General features: G+C 37.1%; 1 long non-coding RNA gene across 1 annotated transcript in view; it reads left to right on the plus strand.

The window, feature by feature from the left end:
• The first annotated feature begins 333 nt into the window (after positions 1 to 333).
• LOC120528605 overlaps positions 334 to 13590 on the plus strand; it is a 60477-nt gene continuing 47220 nt past the window's right edge. Inside the window, exon 1 of the long non-coding RNA XR_005633559.1 lies at positions 334 to 508. This is a non-coding gene — a long non-coding RNA (uncharacterized LOC120528605). The remainder of the gene's footprint in view (positions 509 to 13590) is intronic.

A 13590-nucleotide genomic window follows, 5' to 3' on the forward strand; every position in this document is an offset into this window, starting at 1 on the left:
CCATCAGATGTCATTTTTGCTAACACCATTAGAGTTGTGGATAGTCACTTGCCCTTTACAAGCATATAAGACTGACCTAGAACTTTCACAAACACACTATTTGTCGACTTTAAATCTGCTTTCAGTTACATTATAAACAGGTGGCCAGGAGAGATGAGCACATCTACTCCCTTTTGATTTTCAGATGAGGTATTTGATAAAACAAGGCAGCAATTTTTGAAAGCATCTGCACACTACTTAGGCAAGAACAAAGACCCAGTTTTGTCTTCCGTGAAAGATGAATCAGCTTCTCATCACACAAAGTGCGCCACTGTTGTCTTCATTGCTTGTTCTCATTTAAAAGCTCCCATTTGTGGCAAACAGGCTGAGGTATTTTATTTTTTTCTGTCTGTGCAGAAGAAATGCAAATTAGACATGCAAAAGCTAATCGCTTCATTATAATTATTTTTTGTGAGCTGTAACCCATAAAGAAAGAATGTTCACCGGCAGGAAAAAAACACCAAGAAACGTAAGTGAACAATTACTATTTCCAATGTATAAAGTTCAAGTAATTTGCCTATTAACCCAGCAGGGATGTTTTTACCTGGACTTATTGCTTCGCAGTCCCATGCTAGCATCAGGCCCCGAGACATCACAGAAATTGCTTTCTTTATTTATATAAGATATAACCTCCTGAATTCGAATCTTAATCAGATACATTTAGCAAGCAGAAAGCTACTCAGAGCTCCCATTATATAACAAGGGGAATACACTTTAGTATTATTGTGGAATATTTATTTTACACTATGTGATCATCAGAAGAAGAAGTGGAATTAAAATGGATGGTTAGATTTATTTTACAGCTAGGGGAGACATTTACCGAACACTTACTGGGTAATATGCACAGCACTGTATGCCTCCTGTTTCCAATATTCATCTGTCAATCAATGACTTTGTGTTTGTTTCACGTATTGCCTATGAGTATCATCACATAAATGCTTTAAAAATGATCAATATTGTTATACAGCAAATGGAACACCAGCATGACATGGAGAGTGCTAGAAATGAACAGTGTAAAAATGAGCTGTGTGCGTATGGATGAAAAAAAGAACATCAATTGATTTGGTTATAAGGCTGAAGTGAAAAATACTGATTAGTAATATTAATAATAGTGATAATAATGCATCAAAGGATCAATCAGTATCTCTCTGTGCTCTCACATGAGACGCATGGTCTTACACCAAAAGCATAAGCTGATCATTTGATCCAGAAGTGGGATTTTAATCAACAATCAGACATTTTCAAGTCCTCTTACTTAAGCTATTACTCTAACATCTTTTATTGCTATGGTTTATTTATTATAAAATTAATGTCATTTATTGCTATAAATTATGTTTAACAGTTTGTGTCTGCCTCACTTGATTTTTGTACTATACTCTGTCAGGGATACAGTCTTAATTTGTTTATATTATTTATATGCATTTTAGTGTGTGACTTAGTTTATATCCTTTTCTCATTTGGTGCCACAATTTTTTGTGATTTAGGATTCACCACATCGACAGGCAGCATGTCTGAGTGCACATGGCATATGACGTTGGCACAACTCCACTATAAAAGACATGAGAGTATGCAAACTTTAAAACTCAGAACTTTAAAAGAAACATTTTGCGATGTTATATGTATAGGTCAGTGGCACATTACACAACTTCAGTTGGAGGAAATGTCAAATGCAGATCTTGTTACCTTCAGGATGTCAGATTACACAGCTAGAAATCACAGGGGAGGTCATATTAGATGACTTTCCAGTGCAGTTTTACATTTCCAAAGTATCGCATACTTGCTTCTTTTTCTGACACGCTGCCTGACAAAGCTGGTGCTGTATGAATACTCACTAGGTATGATGAGTTCAGCTGCAATCTTTGTCCTTTTTTCTGTTCTGTTGTTGTACGTAAAACATGAGACATCAGACAGAAGAGCCTGTCCTCTGTTTATGAGATCCATAACACCTGTGTCCCTTATTCCTTGCATTATAAGCATATAAGGGACAGCTTAGCTATTAGCTAAACAAACAATCTTGATGGACTGAAAGGTTTCCTCTCATTTGTTATATTTTATATGTTCTTTTTGTACTTCTGGAAGAGCGCTTACCGATTGTCAGCTCTCACACACGTAGCCTGACCCAATGAATTAAGTTTGCTTTTCTCTGAATTTTGTTTCAGTAGCTTAACTGTAGCTTTACCTATTTGTATTGAACTAGCACCTTTGCAATTTCTTTACAGACCTTGCTTAATTTTTCCTGACCATTCTTTTGGATGCTACTTTTAATTTAGACAACCAATCTGCTGTCTGTTACCCTATTACCACCCAATCATGACACACTGTTACTTCATGTGGGACAAGCTACAAGTCTTTTTAATCATATTATAGGTGTGTCTGAATGTTTGTGTCTCTGGTATGCAAATCCATACCATTCAACCATTCCCTGCCTAATTTCGTGCAGATTCCCCATTTGTACTCAAGTTTCTTCTGAAATTTTTACGCACTCTAGGAAACAGTTTTGGGAATTGACACAGGTATGCAAAGTTGCTGCTCGCGGTGAATTTACCCGGTGAAATTTTGTTTTAGGTCATACATTTATTACCCTTTATAATTGATTCAGTGACAGTCTAAACTTTATTGCATCTTGGCCAGTGCCAGGTAATCCTGTTAGAAATCAAATAATAATGAACCAAATAAACTACTGGCATTTAGTTCCAAGTACAATAGAGAAGGGATTTAGTGCTTGGTCAGCAATCTTCTCCCTACTTAGTAATATGGAAATCAAAACTTTGTAGCAGCAATACAGAATACAGGACTACATATCTCATGCTGCCTCAAAAGTGTTGCTCTATCGGAGAGTTTCAGAGGGCACAGGAGTGGCACTTTTTGATTACCAGGTTATTGTCTTGGGTTACTGTTTCTATCAGGATGTATGTTCAGTCTCATGTCAGCCTGTTCATGTGAGTTGTATGAATTGGACACATCTTCATCAGAGGGAGTGCTCCCAATCAACTCATCCTGCACTACATCAGAAGGATGGTAGGACAACTTCACATTACTTACATTGAAACTTTCACAGGATTTTCCACTTGTCATTCATCATCATCTGTTGCCACTACATTTCTACTGTGTTTCGGACATTGTCATGAATGTTGTTAGCTGTTTATTGTTGTACTATTATTATTGGTCATCGCCGTAGGAGTGTAAGGAGGGTTAACCATTTAGTAGTTGTTTATATTTCTATTTCAGTTAATATACCTCACTGTTTTTAAATGAATCTGCTGTTCAACTGTTTCTCTATAAGTAAGTGTGTGTGAGTTGGGCCAAGGCTGGGTGCATTCCTGCATTTCCCACTGAAAACAATAAATAAATCATTGTCTCTTTGATGGTGTGAATCTTAGTGGCACTGCTATTGCTACAACTTGATTAACAAACGGAGGGTGACAAGTGTTAAGGTGTGAGGACCTCAAAGCTGCCCAAGCTTTGTTTGAGAGTGGTGAAATATGATCTGCAAATTGATCAGGAATTTTGTGGATTTTAGATGTTGTTGACAATGTTGTTGTTGGTATAAGATATTTGATATCATTATGGTTCTCCTATTTAAGATGGCAGTGCAGCAGCTTCTGTATTCATGTTTCTGGGTATCAAAACGTAACTTTGCAGTGCATGTTAAAACACTGCAGGGAGTTAAGATTTTTTGCCTCTTAATTTGACAATGATTTTTGATTTACATCTTGTTTTTAATATTTTCTGTTCCATTCTGACTTTCAGCTATAAACAATTGTGTGCTTTCTATAGCATGCTTTTTCTTGTCCTGCACATCTCATGATCTTTGTTCATTCTTCAGGCAGAGCAGGGGGGAGCTAAACTTTCATATCTGTATATATCAAAAGCAATGTACTGTATGTTGAGTTAAGCCTTCCAGCCACAGTTCAATTTTCCATCTAAGGATGTTACACACTTTTATTTGTTCTATCTCCAGTCTCTTCACTTGTTCAAATGGTGCCATTATTGTACTATATTATTGTACTTTCCAATCTACAGATATTTTACTTTGAGTACATTTAGGCAGGATAAGGTCATTGTAGTAGCATACTAAGATGAACAAACCAGACGATCAGGAACTTCTTCCAGCTCATCGGTGCTATAAAAAGATCATCACAAAAAATATTTATCCTACAAATTCCCTGAACCTGAACATCCTGGATGTTGAACTGTACTTCAAAACACAAAACGAACACGCAAAGTGATAGGCATATCACAAAATGACGATGACAGGTTCTGAAATGGCGTAAGCTATTCCAGTTTGGAATGTTCATAATAAATGATTTACGTCATAAGTTGGAAATACATAATAAACAAGAATAGTTGCATCACATATTTAAAATATTAAAATGTGTGCTTCAAATTAAATGATTAATATGTAAATATTCCAGATTGTAATAGAAATGTGTCATTTTTCACCCTCTGACAGAGGTCCATAGAGACCTAATAAAGGATCAAAAATAACACAATATTTCACTCACCTTGAAATAATCTAAAACAATACTTTTTACAATTTAACAATTTTTAATGAATTGGAAGTGGCTCTTTGAGGGCTAGAACCACTGGTAAAGAACCAATTCTCAAAGATATTATCATACTCATGCTCAGCATAAAATAGCACAAAATGACACTACACATGCATATACTGATTAGCCCTTGTTACTCACAGGTTTATGAATTGCGATCCGTCTATTTGCAGGTTTGTCATCAATAATTAAATGGAAATTGTTTTACGAGTGTTGTGACATATAGCAGAAAACCGCAGGCAGTGCTGTATCTCCGCTTAAATGGACTCCAAATACCAGCAACCCTGGAGTACTGTGTGATTGGGTAGCTTTGATGGTTGATGCAAGAGCTGCTGGACAAAAGATGAGGGCGCTAGTTTTAAAAGTAAACCACAACAGGCCAGTAGGACTGCAATTGATTGTTTTTGTCTTTAAATGTCTTTTTCTTTCAATGCTTTACGGAATAATTGGATTACACTTTTCTCAGGATTTATGTCCTTGTTCTGTGGCCTCTAGTTCATGTGATTTCATCTGGGCTGGAAAACGTCTTCATCTGGGAGCAATCTAAATTTCTCCAAATCTTCACATACATTGGCATCATGGTGGGATAGAACTTTACAAAACTTTCTGGAGGCTGTTCACTGGGGTTTTCATTTCGTAAATACACCACAGTCATCTGCATGTGTGAAACTGCACTGTGTCATGAGTGTTTGTGCTTGGTGTTTTGTTGTTTTTTTTATTGTATCTCTAATTTTCAGCATTTTTTGTTATTTGCTACCCGAAATATACACAGAAATGTATTTTAATAAGTTACATTTTATGAAAAATTATAGTTCACTAAAAAACTGCTGAACTATGCAGTTTGTCCAAGGGAGCACCACGTATCATTGCCTCAGCTTCACGCACATGATAAGTGATCATTCTATCTCAAATTTTTTGCTTATTTTGCATCTTATTCAATGTAATAAAAAGTAACTGTGGGCCTGAAATTTATTTGCGGGTTTTTCATTCACAGGGGGCCTGCCCCCCTAAACCCCACGAATCACAAGGGATACTGTATTAACAAACTTTGGACCCTCATATCACATTAGGAGGTGAACCCCTGGGATTGGTTGATGTGGCAGACATAATTTCAAGTCCTAGACACCTATTGGTTTACTCTCTATCATAAAAGTGTTCCTGCCCAAACTGTGGTCCAAAAATGGCCTAAAAAGAAGGGTTTTCTCAGGGGTAGAGTCCCAAAAGCTCAACATGGACTATCATATATGAGGATTTTCTTAAGTCAAGAAAAACTAGAGTGGTTTCAAAAGATTCAAAAGTAATTTTTATGAACGCAATAAACATAGCAGAAAAGTCTGAACACCAAATGTGTTTTAGAACGACCTTCTAGCTTTCTCTGACACTAATGAAAGAGATGGAACTGAGATAGCCATTTGATTCAAGCCTAGGATGCCCAAAGCTGTACATCACCATCTTATATATGACAAAATGTGTCATAATAGGACTTCTTTGACATGTGTCCTACAACAGGCATATCATCACATATGGCAAAACAACACAAAATGGTGTTGATAATGCTACTAAAAATGCTTATCATCATAAGTAAAAATAAAAGCAGACGAGGGAAAACATTCCAGGATGCCCTGGAATAACTGTGACTAAAATGTGTTCTGTCAAGTTGGAGGCAAAGGGGAAGGTTTTAAGCCACCCTTGACATCACACAGGTTTGCCCGCTCTTTAGTGTCTACTCACCCAGATATTTTCAAAGCTACAAATGGCTTAATTTCATGTCATTTTATATTTCTGGGGCAAATTCTAAGCTTTCCATGAGGATGCAGTGGGAGAGATATGGCATTTAGTGTATTTGCCTTTCAATTGTTGTAATGAAAAGTACAAAACACCTCTCTATTATACTGGAAAAAAAAGATCTCAGTAGAATCTTTATGCATCCAGCACATTTTCACCTTGATTGTAAAAGGATGGAGCCAGGTTGTTTGACACTAATCCTTCTGAAAGAAAGGGAAAAAGCCTTTTGTTATTTGCATTTGCATATAGACAGACAGTTAGCCACCTTTGCCATCTGCCCTGCTGCATACAGCATGCCTGTACTAAACGAAAGCTGTCCTTTGTTTGGACTCATTAAAAGTCTCTTTGCATCCCTTTTTGCTTTTACTCAGACCGGCAGCACTGCTCTTTACGCTCTCTGTAAAATCTAGGTTGAATTCATACTGAAGGTGCATACAAAGCTGTCTCTTAATATTATTGCTCACAATAATATGACAAACACACCTTCAGCTCACAGCGTATGATCTACACGGCTACTTAAAATGCTTTGCTGCATCTTATTTTAATTACCCATGGGTAACTCTGGCTTGATATTTCATTAATATGAAACTTGAAATTTCCTTGGGAATTTAAAGCCCAACTGGTAACTGTGAAGTAAAACTTTTTTAGGCCAGCCATAAGAAAGTGTTGAAGTGCCAACAATCACTTATAATTGGCCAATTAGATCATAGTGAAGATTATGGAAATGCATCCTGTCAGAAATGGTTATTTCCTCCTAAATTTTTCTTTTTTTTCCAAGTCAGTTATTGAGCTTACAGATCATTTCCTCCTAAATTTTTCTTTTTTTGCCAAGTTAGTTATTGAGCTTACAGATCTTCCCTGGGTAGTGCCACCCTTTTGTGTTTCTAACTGATTTTATGTTATTTATTTACTGTTTAAGACATATTGAATATATTACTGCCGACAAAAAGATGCCCCAAGTAAAGCAACACACAAAAGGGCTGACTTCGGTAATCCTGCACAGCTTCCTTTTAATGCAACGTCTGCATGGTAAACATGCACAATGTAGCTGAAAATTCTTTTCACTTTTTAACTTCACACATTGCACTTGTTAAAGGTTTTACATTGATTGGCTTCAACTATGTTGGTTTTTATAGGATGTATGGATTACTCCGATAAACCATTTTATTCAGTATTAGGTAGCATCATCCACTTCTGGTCATAGTCCAATAAATAATTCTTTAACATTAAAACATTCAGATGACTTAGCTGGCTGTTTCATACACATATATTCTCAAACGCCAATTTAAAAGTGGAGCTTAGCCTGGAAAAAGCTCAGAGCAATGTGCTGGTCCATCATAGGGCATGTGTTAAGTCATTGTAAAATGTAAAATATACATAAGAACAGATACAGTATGGTGAAATGTCTTGGCCTATTGTAGCGGTGACTCAAAAGCTTCCATTTGGTTTGAACTCAGTAAGAATATCAACCAGATCTGCCTGTGTGCTCAACTATATTATGTTACACTTGGACTTCCAGTCCTTGAAGAAAGGTGGTTTATGCACCTCTAGAGATAGACAGCACACCAGGTCACTCCACTGAGGTTGCTTCAATGTCCTTCACTGTCATCTGTGGCTTTGGCATGAATGGCAGCGTCTGATCATCATATGGTTTCTTGTTGTTCATTTAGTTTAACACCAAGCAGCAGTCACAGGTCTTGTTCATTTTTGTTGCTTGCCAGTGTGTATGACTTACATTTGCAATGAAATGCATATCTCACACTTGATGGTCAACTGAGTTCTTCCTGTCCTCCATATGATTGGCTTGTTCAATGTGGCCATCATGAAACACAGCAACCCAGATCATTCTGGTATGGGAGCGGTCACCTTTTCTGTGATATAACGAATGTCCATGACTTTGTTTTGCTTTCAAAGTGTGTGACTTTTGTGTGCAATGAAAACAATCAGTAAGAGTATGTCATGCACTTCACCATCAGCAGCTCTCGCCACGTTTCTTTTCCTGTCAGCTATATTGCACGCACGCACGGAAGGTCTTTTCCTGTCAGGCATGCAGTGTGGCCATTCCACCACTTGCCATGAGAAGGAGAAAGAGAAGCCTAATAACATGACTGAGGCAGCCCACATGTCCAGTTCATGGGTTGTATCAGACACGTATCACTGCATAAGCTCTCAATCAAGACCAAGATCAAGATTCATGACTCAGGGGTTTGCGGGTTTTTGTGTGAAAACACATAGAAACATTAGTATTTTATATATACAGTAAAACCTTGATTATCCATCAGGGGTTGGAACCGAAGCCATGACGGAAAAGACAGATAACAAAACAGCTACTTTAAAAATGATATATCGGTAGAGAATAATCGTATTTATTTACAAACAAAACTATATTAACAAACTATAATATAGTATCAACAAAATTAATGAATTCATGTAATATTGTAACGACCAGCCTAATAAACAAATCCAACTCAGAGGTACTGGTGTTTTCTACAATTTAATTGGAGTCATTGTTCCTTAACAAATGGTATCCTTTCTTATTTGGGTTACAAAGCACATCTCCAAAACAATAAAAGTAAGCTTTCCCTACCAGTTAATTATTCTCCTGCCAGTTACATTCTTTTATCTCTATACCGCAAAAGCTCCTGCTTATTGTCTCCTCACTCACTTCTTAAAACTTCCTTCCACTGCACCTTCCTTTTCCTCCTAACTTCTCCTGTCATTCATCTCCTGAGAGATATGTCCTCCCCTTACAAAGCAGAAGCCCTTCAGCCAGTCTCATCACTTACAGCATTCATTCCAACCTTTCTGTTCCCACACAGTACACCACATTGAATAAAGTATAACCTCCATTCAACTTAAAATAATTAAGGTAATGATTCACACTTAATATTTTCAATCTGAACCAATATAATTCTCTGTATCTTATTGAACCCACAATTATTAAGTTGAGGCAAATCATTTAGTGTGACTGGGTGCAATTCACTTGTTTTAAGCTGAAGTAAATCTGTTTTTTTAAGTTGAGGCAAATCATTTAGAGCACAGGTGTCAAACTCCAGGCCTGGAGAGCCGCAGTGGCTGCAGGTTTTCATTCTAACCATCTTCTTCATTAGTGACCAGTTTGGCTGCTAATTAAGTTTTTTTGCTTTAATTTTAATTAACTTGACTCAGGCCCCTTAGTTGTCTTTTTTTAATTAGCAGCCAAACAATAATGAGACACAAAACGAGCTGCCAAACGACCAGCTCACCTGTGCCCGTCACACAATATCTGAAAATAAAGAAAAGTGAAGGTCTCAGTAAGGTTGATCTCTCAGGTCACCAAAACATTTTGACGAACAGAAAATCAACAGTTTTGGCAATGTCTGCTGTGGCAGAATGAGAGCAGCAACAGGCCACAAAATTAAATAACGGGCTTAAATAACAGCAAGAATCAGCTTCTCATTAATAGATTGGTTGGAGTAAAATTGGTTGGAGTTTGAAATCCCAGTTTAGCTGCTCATCTGTTGGCTCGTTTCACATCTCATTTCTGTTTGGCTCCCATTTCATCAAGAAACAAATCAGTTTGAAGGACTGAATCCTTAAAAACAGGGATATTAAAATGAAGGGAAAAAGAGTTAATTAGCAGTGAAAACTGGTCAATGATTAGGAAAAAGGTCAGAATGAAAACCTGCAGCCACTGTGGCCCTCCAGGCCTGGAGTTTGACACCCCTGATTTAGAGCATGGGTGTCAAACTCCAGGGGCCTCATGTATAAATGGTGCGCACGCACAGAAATGTTGCGTAAGAACTTTACCACGTTCAAATGTATAAAACGTACACTTGGCGTAAAGCCACGCACTTTTCCACGGTACCTCATACCTTGTCGTACGCAAGTTCTCCGCTCGGTTTTGCAGACTGGCGGCACCCAGCATCAAAGCAATGCTACTGTTCCTGTGTGGTTACACCTTATTTTCCTGATGCGGCTTTATAAATACACTGAAACTAACCTCATATTGTTTATTAGTGTAACGCATCTGTAATTAACTTGTAACAATATAATGGTCCAGGGAATAGCCATAGTATTCCAAATACCATAACTGCTTTAGCGTTGTTACTCTCACTGCACCTTCTTCTTCTTCTTTCAGCTGCTCCCGTTAGGAGTTGCCACAGCGGATCATCTTTTTCCATATTACTCTCACTGCACCACTCAGAGTATTTATATCACTGTATCTGAGTGTGAATCACAGCAGCAGCTCATCGGAAAGAGAATTATCAGTATACAGTATCAAGCACACGCTACCTCAGCCACGGCAAAACGTTTCAAAGCCATTTCTGTACAGACTTCGCGGTTCAGAAACCGTTTCATCTCAAGAACTATAAATGCACTCAATCAAGTGCTCCTTGTAGAACTGTTTGTACTTATAAGTACAATCACCTCACTGTAAATTTGCACAACAGTTATAATATCGCACAACCTGAGCCACTTTATAAAGCACGTATTTACATATGATGACGATATCATTTTTAAGATGAAATGCAGCAAAATATGTTTATTATATTATACAGATAAAACTTTAACTTCATTTAAATAATCTATATTCTTCACTGGGACTGGCGTGAAGGATAGAATAATTAAACATGTACTACGAAGATATTTCAATGTTCCTTAAACGTTTTGAAGAATCGGCGCTCTAAGCTTACAGATGGCTTAACGTCTATTACAGAGCTGATTGTATGGTGATCGGTTACTTGGAGAAAGAAAAGCAAGGACTGCAGGGGCGGCCACGGCAATATACAGTATATTGAATATAAAACAGAAAGAGAAAATAACGACACAGCTAAAAACGCAGCGGAAAATTTTAACAAAAGTTAAACGCTTGTGTAATGAGCACGAGGCGGCTATGCAGTGTCCGCAACAGACGTGGCCATCCACCGTGCATAAGATAACATATTGACATTGGCGGGAGAAGGAGCCAACTCTGCCCAGGGTTATCACAAGCCTAGAAAAGCCCCAGAGTACTGGTGCAATAAATAATTTCATCGAAGGTCGCACACAATCACTGCGCCGTGTTCCCATGTTTAATAACATGCTTTAACTCCCATCATCATGAAAATGATATCACGTATACATCTCAGTATTTTAGTTATTCAGAGAGCTGTAATATCATGAATGTAATGGACTCTGTGTCCAGTCGGAGGAAGAGAGCCGGTTTAAGAAGCAAGTAGTGATTCACACACATAGAGCACATAGAAGATCACATACAAAACAAAGCATTTAACGTGCTACTTTAACTACGATGTGATTTGAGAAACTGGTTAATTAAACGATTTTAAGATGACGTTTATGATGTTCTACTTTAATGACAAAATAAACTACGTGATTAAAGTGGAAATTTTGAGATTGAAGTTGATATTTCGTGCTTTTTTCCCTACTGTGTGCCTATTTTTTTTTGTGTGTACCCTAATAAGCTATACAGTACTTTAATTACGATGTGATTTGAGAAACTGGTTAATTAAACGATATTAAGATGAAGTTTATGATGTTCTACTTTAATGACAAAATAAACTACATGATTAAAGTGGAAATTTCGAGATTGAAGTTGACAAATGACTAGACCTGTATCGCCATGTCCATTCCACTTGGGAAAGTGTTCTTTTTTGGCAGCTGGAAAGCCAGCACGCTGGAAAGTTCAACTGGAAGAATATACAAAAGGCCCCTTCCACACAGAACCCAAACAACCTAAAATATTTGGTTAACTGATATAGGATTTTTATGTTTATTCCCTCCACTATAACTTACTTTGGTACAAACAATTTTTTTTTACTTTGATTGCGATCTGAAACCAAATATTTCAAGTTACAACACTAAATGACTAATCTTAAGTTGCTTGAAAGAAAAAATATACGTTGAATGAACATCAATGTTATACTTTTTTCGTTGCACAAGCTGCCTGCAACAAAACATAATATAACAGGATTTAAAAAGGAAATTACAATACAGAAGAATATTAACATTAATCGACACATTCTTCAATTTTGTCCGCATCACTCTTTATATCAGTCACTGTTGTCCTTCTTACTCTGTAAATGGAGGCAATACATGAAGCTCTTTCGCAGTTTCATACTGTATGTTTAATAATTTAAAAATTTTTGTGACAATTCCAACACCATACGCATATGTTTATCAGCCATTACAATGTATAATACAGGGTGGTCCAGATCGAATTATGCAGATCCAGATCGTCTGGATGACTTTTATTTATGCGGGGACAATTCCAGTTTGGTGCAAAGACAATTCTTCATGTCGTCAGTTCGCACACTTCTCGATGGTCCGGGATTTTTTCGGTGATTTTCTATGTAATAAACTTAATAAGTTATAGCGTTATGAAAATTACATAATTAGATCTGGACCACCCTATAGATTAATTATATCAAAATTGAAAAGCTATGAAATGCTTTTAAAACTGGTTTCAAAGGTACATAACTGACACTGTGATTTTAAAATGCGGCATGACACGTGGTGCTGGGGAAGAACACTTCGTGCTTGCATAAGGGAGAGTTAGTTGTTCCTATGTGCAAAGCTCGCAGCTTACCACGTGGCAGTAGTAGTACAGTAATAAATAGGTGCTGGCATGCGCGATAATTTTTTTTTTGTCGGGGGACCTGACGGTTAGCGGAGACTGATGGCTAATTGAGTGAAAGATAATCGAGGTTTTACTATATATAAATTTATAGCTAATAACACTGAATCAGAGCCAGTCTGTTATGATTTTTGGCTATAAAAACGTGAGAATTGTATTGTGATTATTTTCCCAATCACTTCTTTAACTACAAAGTTGCATACAAAGTTTTACTGGACTTCTAATAAACGTATGCATTTGACTACCAATGCTGTTGTATTACATCATCCATTATCCAGATCCCACATAAACAAATATAGCCAGAGTAAATATATCAAGTATTGGGGCAGGGTCAGTACCTTCAAAACAGCTTAATAAAACGGGCATTCTCTTTTCATTCTTCTCTAAAAAGTCTGTACTACAAACCAAAATTATAACATAGAGCAGTGGTTCCCAAACTTGGTCCTGGGGACCCCCCATGGCTGCAGGTTTTTGTTCCAACCAGATTCACAATAAGTGATAATATTTATTAATAATTGATCTCATTCAGTTAACTGGTCTTTTTTTCTCTTCTGTTATTCTCCATTCAGAAAAGCACAACAGTATATGTTCTACATTATA

Source organism: Polypterus senegalus, chromosome 4 (genome assembly GCF_016835505.1).
Source record: "Polypterus senegalus isolate Bchr_013 chromosome 4, ASM1683550v1, whole genome shotgun sequence".
In the NCBI taxonomy this organism is placed as follows: Eukaryota; Metazoa; Chordata; class Cladistia; order Polypteriformes; family Polypteridae; genus Polypterus; species Polypterus senegalus.